This window comes from Arachis hypogaea, chromosome 20 (genome assembly GCF_003086295.3).
Source record: "Arachis hypogaea cultivar Tifrunner chromosome 20, arahy.Tifrunner.gnm2.J5K5, whole genome shotgun sequence".
Lineage (NCBI taxonomy): Eukaryota > Viridiplantae > Streptophyta > Magnoliopsida > Fabales > Fabaceae > Arachis > Arachis hypogaea.
In genome coordinates, this window is record NC_092055.1 from 47,912,950 (window position 1) to 47,921,392 (window position 8,443).

Below are 8,443 nucleotides of genomic sequence, written 5' to 3' on the forward strand. Positions count from 1 at the left end.
TTCTTCTCCTAACCAATCAACAACAGTTAATATACCAATGCAAACATCATGAGGTCTTTTCAAGGTTGTAATGGGGCTAAGGTACAGGTAGGGGGATACATTTGGTCAAGTGAGCTAATAAATTGAATCTTTAATTAACCCAAGCTTCAACCCAAGCCTATATATTTTTAATGTAATCTTAAAGTTCATACCTAGCTACCCAGAATTCCCTTTTTCTATCCATACTCATGTATCAACTTTATATTTGGTTCTATCATATGTGCATTGATCTTTGAATTCTGAATTTAACATTGGGGTAATTTTTGTCCCCTTATTTATTTATAAATTTTTTTTATTGACATTAAAATAAATATAGCTTATCAATGCACATAGATTTTTAATTCTTATAGTTTTACATGAGTAGGTATCCAAATTCCCATTAAATTCTCATGACACATTCCCTTAACAACTTTTGTTCCCACAATTTCCCATACTTAACTAGCACACACAATTCTATCTTAAGCTAACCAAAGATTCAATTTGGGATATACAATTGTTTTTCAGCTTAAGGTTAGTAATGTGGTAAAATATAGAACAAATGGGATTTAAAGGCTCAAAGTGGTTAACAAAGGTAATTGAAAAGGGTAGGCTTAATTTGGATAAGTGAGTTTAAACAAATAATGGCCTCAATCATGTGCAAGCATGCAAATATAATAAATATTGGACATATAAGATAAAACAAAATATAGATTACAATCATAGAGAAGTAAACACACAAGAATGAAATAATTATGGTTAAATAATGTAACCATACATAAAGGCTCAAATCTTTCACAGGTTGTGTGTTCTTTAGCTCAAATGTCATGTTCCAAATACAACTCAAGCAAATTTATCATAAAAATTTTGAAAAAATTAGTGAAATTTTGTTCCAAAGATAGAGTCTTAAAAGAAACTTATTGTCTTTTCAATCAAGTAGAACATGTATGCAACTATCCTAACCTATGCAATTTATTCTATTCTACAAAAGAAAGAAAATCTAACTAAAATATCCTAATTATTGGTGCTAGAGAAGAGAAATTACCTCCGGAAGTCAGGTATTGACCGACCTCCCCACACTTAAGGCTTTGCACTGTCCTTGGTGCCGTCCGTCAGGAACAGGGGTGGGCTGGTGGCAGTATCTCCACAGTCGGGACTATTATGGCTCCTTGTGCTGGTAAAAGAAGTGGAGTCTGGGGTATCCGAGTCCTTGAAGTGTCCCTTGAGTAGCTACTTGAGGTGTTTGAATCGGCGCTCGTTACGGCGCTCTCTCATCTTTGCTTTCTGTTCTTACCGATCCAACCTTTCGATTATCTGCTGGAGAAATTCATCAGCTGTAGGTGCTTGTGGTGTTGAAGAAGGATTATCTTTAACTGGAGTAGTAGGAAGGCTTGTAGTGGCTGCTGGGAGTTTGAGGTATTTCCCGTTAGGGACATACTGATCATCTCGTGGAAGCACGGCTTTGGTGTCCCCAGCTCTGTAGGAGACTCCGGCTGCTGAGACAAGATCTGAGACCAAGGTGGGGAAAGGTAAGTTGCCTGCAATTTGTACGTGTCCCATAGCATTCCGGATATGTCTTGAGAGATGCAGAGGTTGGTCTGTAAGGATGCACCATAGTAGAACAGCCATGTCCGCAGTGAAGGAGGACTCATGAGTACTCGAAAAGACGTAATGGGACATGATCTGTGCCCAGACGCGAGCCTCCAAGGTAAGTTCTGAAGCCAAGATTCCCTTAGGGCGGGTACGGTGGTATCCGTAGATCCAACGGCTGCCAGGTAATGCGATAACTCCGAGAACAGAGTCCCAGTCAAGTTGGTACCTCTGGCGCTTAAGTGCGGCTTCTTGGAAGGCGTCCATTCCTTCTGGAATAGGGAGAAGACTCAGAGCTTGCTGAATGGCCTCTTCTGTGATGGGGACTTGCTTCTGCCGGACATAAACAGACTGCAGGGTTGGCATGTAGAAGTTAGAGTAGAATTCAACTACCCAGGAAAGATTGACCTGCCTTGGCTGTCTCCGTAGGAAATCCCATTGTCGTCGTTCAATTTGCGGCTCAACAAAGGAAGCAATATTGGACGGGAGGATAAAAAGGTATTCATTATTATAGTTTCTTTCTGCCAGGATAGAGAACATCTGTTCACAGTAGCGATTGGGAAATCGCGCAGTGTCCTTTGCTGGAAAGGCTTTCTCCTTCTCATCAACCTTTATTATCCTCTTAACTCTTTTTGTTGAGGGCTTAACTGCGGTTGAAGAAGGCTCTGCCACTAATACTCTTTTAGTTCCTCTTCTTGCTGGTGGTTTGGAAGTAACTTTCTCTTTTCCTTTCTTGGTGGCCATCCTGAAAGAAGGGAAGAGAAAGTAAATTAAATTCAAAGAGATATACAGCAAGGAAGGAAATAGAAAAGAGGGTGATGGATGCACATTAGGATATACTGACATTATCACATGCTCGTGAGTACATGTGAAAAGCCAACAATGGAAAATAGCTAGTGCATATAAAGGCAAGTGACTGCAAGGTGTTTATTGGCATGCCGGCAAAGGGCATGAGTAGCATAGACCAAGCAATACTTTGTAACAAACCATCACATTTGTATTGACAATTAAATTCAATTAATACAATAGTAAAGGAAAGTTGTGAAAAGAAAGCATTGAATAGTATAACAACATAGAGAAGTGCATAATGCCATTTGAGCTTTTTCACAAACACATAGCATGCATGTTGAATAAGGTATAGAAAATATCAAGGTGAACATGCAAGCAATCCCTTAAATAGAATAAAAATAATTGTCAAACAATTTGCAACAATCCACAAGCATATAATGAGGGATAATGACTCAAAAAAAAAGAAAAACAATTAAATTTCTAACACCATGTAAAAAGGAAAAGAAAAAGAAAGAAAATATGAATAATGAAAAGAAAAAGAAAAGAAAAGAAAATACATATAAAATAATAAGAATGATAGAAAAAGAAAGAGAGAAGAAGAAAGTAAAACCTTGTTAATGGAGGTGAGAGAGATAGAGAGTAAAAGGTGAGATAGAAAGGGGAAGGGAGAAGGAAGAAATAAGGAGGGAAAAGAAAAATTAGGATTTGGAGGAGAGAAAGATAAGATATGTGGCAATTTTTGGTTGAGCTGTGCGGCGCATGCGACGCGGCCGCGTGGGGCACGCGTTCGCGTGGATGCGCTTCAAGTATGGTGACGCGATCGCGTCGGTCACGCGGTCGCGTGACCCATGTTATGCTTTTGGCGTGAGTGCAGCCACGCACCAGCACAACTCTCTATTCAAATTAATTTGTTTGCCAAAATTGGGACGGCGCGATCGCGTGGGTCACGCGATCGCGTGAGGGTGCGCCAGAAAATGGATGACGCGGCCGCGTCGGCGACGCGGTCGTGTGATAAGGATTGTGCTTCTAGCACCAATCTAGCATCACTCTCGCACAATATGTCATTGTGCACCCTTTTACGTCGAAAACTCAGGGCACGCGGCCGCGTGGGGCACGCGGTCGCGTGGGAGGCCATGATTCCCATGCGACGCGAACGCGTCAGCGACGCGGTCGCGTGGGTTGATTTGTGCCATTGGCACGCCTCCAGCCACACTCCAGCGTGACTTTCTGTTCATTTTTATTTTTCTTTATTCTCCCTGTGACCGGACGCGTCGCTGATGCGATCGCGTCGCGTAGCAAAAATTTTTTTTTTGTTTTTTAAAAATAAAAACATGTAAATGCAGATGCACGGAATTACTAAGAAAGAGAAGAGTTATTGAATAGGAAATACTAAAAATAAAGAAAAGAACGATCATACCATGGTGGGTTGTCTCCCACCTAGCACTTTACTTTAACGTCTGTAAGTTGGACGCTCCACTAGCTCAATCTTCTGCTATGTGGGGATCTTCCAAGAGGAAGATCTCAAGCTCCTTGTTTCTCTGCATCTTCTCGCCATGGTATAGCTTCAGGCGTTGTCCATTAACCTTAATAAGTTCAGAGCTTGAAGGATGGCTTAGGTGATAAACTCTGTACGGTTCGGCCTTCTCTACTCTGTATGGACCTTCCCATCTTGATCTCAACTTGCCTGGCATGAGCCTTAGTCGAGATTTGTAAAGGAGGACTAAATCCCCAGGTTGGAACTCTTTCTTCTTGATGTTTTGATCATGTACAACCTTCATCTTTTCCTTGTATATTCTGGAGTTTTCATAAGCTTCTAGGCGAAGGTTCTCCAGTTCCTGCAGTTGCAACTTCCTTTCAGCTCCGGCTTTCTCAATTCCCATGTTGCACTCCTTAACTGCCCAAAAAGCTCTGTGTTCTACTTCAACTGGGAGGTGACAAGCTTTTCCATAAACCAAGCGGAAATGACTCATCCCAATGGGTGTCTTGTATGCTGTTCTATATGCCCAGAGTGCATCTTGTAGCCTGGTGCTCCAGTCTTTTCTATGAGGCTTTACTATCTTTTGCAAGATATGCTTAATTTCTCTGTTTGACACCTTGACTTGCCCATTAGTTTGGGGATGGTAAGCTGTTGCAACTTTATGAATTATCCCATGCTTCTTCATTAATCCTGTTAGTCTCCTGTTACAAAAATGGGTGCCTTGACCGCTCACGATTGCTCGTGGTGATCCAAAGCAACATATAATATGGTTTCTCACAAAGGAAACAACAGTGTTAGCATCATCAGTGCGGGTAGGAATTGCTTCCACCCATTTGGAAACATAATCCATAGCTAACAATATATAAAAATATCCATCAGAATTTGGAAATGGACCCATGAAGTCAATGCCCCAAACATCAAAAATTTCACAGAAAAGCATAATTTGTTGAGGCATCTCATCCCTCCTGGATATATTACCAAACTTCTGGCATGGGAGACAAGATTTACAGAACTCAGCAGCGTCTCTAAAAAGAGTAGGCCACCAGAATCCACAGTCTAAGATCTTTCTGGCTGTTCTTTGAGGACCAAAATGTCCTCCACTCTCAGATGAGTGACAGGCCTCTAAAATGGACTGGAATTCTGATTGAGGCACACAATGTCTAATTACTTGATCAGCGCCACATCTCTATGGGTCATCCCATATATAATATTTAGACTCACTTTTCAGCTTGTCTCTTTGATGCTTAGAAAAATTTGGAGGAAATGTGCGACTAACTAAACAATTAGCAACAGGTGCATACCAAGGGACTACCTCAGATACTGCTTGCAGGTTATCAAAAGAAAAATTATCATCTATAGGAGTAGAATCATCCTTAATATGCTCAAGGCGACTCAAGTGGTCTGCCACTAAATTTTGATTACCACTCCTATCCTTTATTTCTAAATCAAATTCTTGTAACAGCAGTATCCAATGTATGAGTCTTGGTTTAGATTCCTTTTTAGCTAATAGATACTTTAAAGTTGCATGGTCCGAATACACTACTACTCTAATACCAAGTAAATAAGCTCAGAATTTATCCAGAGCAAAAACAATAGCAAGAAGCTCTTTGTCAGTAGTAGTATAGTTGGACTGGGCAGTGTTTAAAGTCTTAGACGCATAAACAATAACGAAAGGATCCTTACCTTCACGCTGAGCCAGCGCTGCTCCTACTGCATGGTTGGAAGCATTGCACATGATTTCAAACGGCTGGCTCCAGTCTGGTCCTCTTACAATTGGAGCTTGAGTCAGAGCAGTCTTCAGCTTATCAAACGCTTGTTTGCAATCCTCACTGAACTCGAACTCAATATCCTTCTGCAGTAATCTGGATAAGGGAAGTGCGACCTTACTAAAGTCCTTAATAAATCTCCTATAAAAACCTGCATGGCCAAGGAACGAACGGACTTCCCTCACAGAAGAGGGGTAAGGTAAACTAGAAATAACATTCACCTTTGCTGGATCTACAGAAATGCCATTATTAGATACCACATGTCCTAATACAATTCCTTATTTTTACCATAAAGTGACATTTTTCGAAATTTAGTACAAGGTTTGTATTAACACATCTATCTAATACTCTAGATAATCCATCTAAGCAAAGGCTAAAAGAATCACCATAAATGCTAAAATTGTCCATAAAAACTTACATACAGTCCTCAATAAGATCAGAGAAAAGACTCATCATGCACCTTTGGAAAATAGCTGGTGCATTGCACAAGCCAAAGGGCATTCTCTTGTAAGCATAAGTCCCAAAAGGACATGTAAAAGTAGTCTTTTCCTGATCCTCAGGAGCTATATGAATCTGGAAATAACCTGTGTAACCATCTAAAAAGCAATAATGTGATTTACCTGACAGGCGATCCAGCATTTGATCAATGAATGGAAGTGGGTAGTGATCCTTACAGGTAGCTTGGTTGAGACGCCTGTAATCAATGCAGACTCTCCAAGCATTCTGAACTCTAGTTGCTATGAGCTCTCCATGCTCATTCTTCACTGTAGTGACTCCAGACTTCTTGGGCACCACTTGTACTGGGCTTACCTATTCACTGTCTGAAATGGGATATATAATACCGGCTTCCAATAGTCTGGTCACTTCCTTTTTGACAACTTCCAAGATGGTGGGATTCAATCTTCTTTGGGGTTGACGGACAGGTCTTGCTCCCTCTTCTAAAAATATTCTGTGCTCACATACTTGAGGGTTGATGCCTACTATGTCTGGCAAGCTCCACCCAATTGCCTTCTTATGCTTTCTCAGCACATCAAGTAACTGCTCTTCTTGTTGAGAAGTAAGTTCCCTTGCAATGATAACTGGAAACCTTTGCTCATCTTCAAGATAAGCATATTTGAGATGTGGAGGGAGGGGTTTCAATTCTAACTTTTGATCATGGGCAGGCTCTGGATTATCTGGAGCTTGTGAAAATGACGAAGTGCCCTCATTGTCAGTTAAGAGGGTCCCCATACTTGAACCTTGTCCAGTGTGCCTCTCTTCTAACTCTTCCTTATGAATTTCAGCTACACTTTCATCTATGACATCACACTAAAAGATAGAACAATCTTCTGGAGGGTTGTTAATGACTCGATTCAGATTGAAGATTACTATACGGCCATCTATTTCAAAAGAGTATGTTCCTGAAAAGGCATCCAATTTGAATTTTGATGTCTTCAGGAATGGTCTTCCAAGTAGGATTGATGATGGCTTATTTGAATCATTATGGGGCATCTCCAAGATATAAAAATCAGTGGGAAATGTAAGCCCTTTAATATTCACCAAAACATCTTCAGCAACTCCAGCCACTGTAATAATGCTTTTATCTGCTAACACAAAATGAGCTGCCGACCTTTTTAAGGGAGGGAGCCTCAAAATATCATATATAGACAAAGGCATTATACTGACACATGCTCCTAAATCACACATGTAATCATAAATTACTACACCACCAATAGTACAGCTAACTATACAAGGACCTGGATCACTACATTTTTCAGGTAATCCTCCCATTAAAGCAGATATAGAACTATCTAAAGGAATAGTTTCTAATTCATTAATTTTGTCTTTATGGATACATAAGTCTTTTAGAAACTTTGCATATTTAGGTACCTGCTGAATAACATCAAAAAGAGGAACAGTTACCTCAACCTTTTTGAATATTTCTACCAGTTTGTGGTCGGGTTCCAGCTGCTTCCTGGGCTTCCTTGCAAGTTGTGAAAATGGAATAGGAGTAGTGTTTTCTGTGGTGTTTGCGCCTTTTGGTGCTTCCTCCTGTGGTTGAGCTATTTCTTCTTCAGCTATGTCCTGTATGTCCTCTTCCTCTTCAACATCTTCTATTTCTACTACCTCTTCAGCTGAGGTGTGTTCTGGTGGGCTTGGTTCCTCCGGATTCCTCTCCTGCAGTGTGGTTTCAGACCTTAGGGTGATGGCATTAATGCCTCCCTTTGGATTGGGTAATGGTTGAGAGGGGATTCCAGTGGAGCTTAAAGGTTGGTTACTGGAATTTTGCGTGATCCAATCTGTGACATAAGAGCTTGCAAAGTAGAGGTGAGACCATTCAGACTGGCATTAATACTATTCATGATGTTACTTTCCATGGTCTGTTGTCTTCGCTCAAAAGATTGTAGTAGCTCTTCATTAGGAGATAAAGAAGAATGAGTAAATTGAGAGGTCTGCTGTTGATTGTTCTGTGGTCCTTCGTTTTGCCTCAGGTGAGGTGCTCTGTAAGGTTGATTCTGCTACCTGTTGTTGTTATTATTCCATCTCTGATTTTCCTGATTATCTCTGCCTCCTCTGTTATTGTTGTCCCTCCAATTCTGGTTAGAATTGTCCTGCCATCCATGGTTATTATTTCCACTTTGATTGTACCCTTGGTTGGGGCGGTCATAGAAGTTATGAGTGGATGCCACCGTGTTGTCTTCTTGTTGGAGTTGTGGGCATTCATCAGTGTAATGGCTATAATCAGCACAGATTCCGCAAATTCTTTGCGGGACCAGTTGTTGGTTTTGTTGTGGTGGAGGAGGTTGAGCTTGCTGAGCTTGTTGTT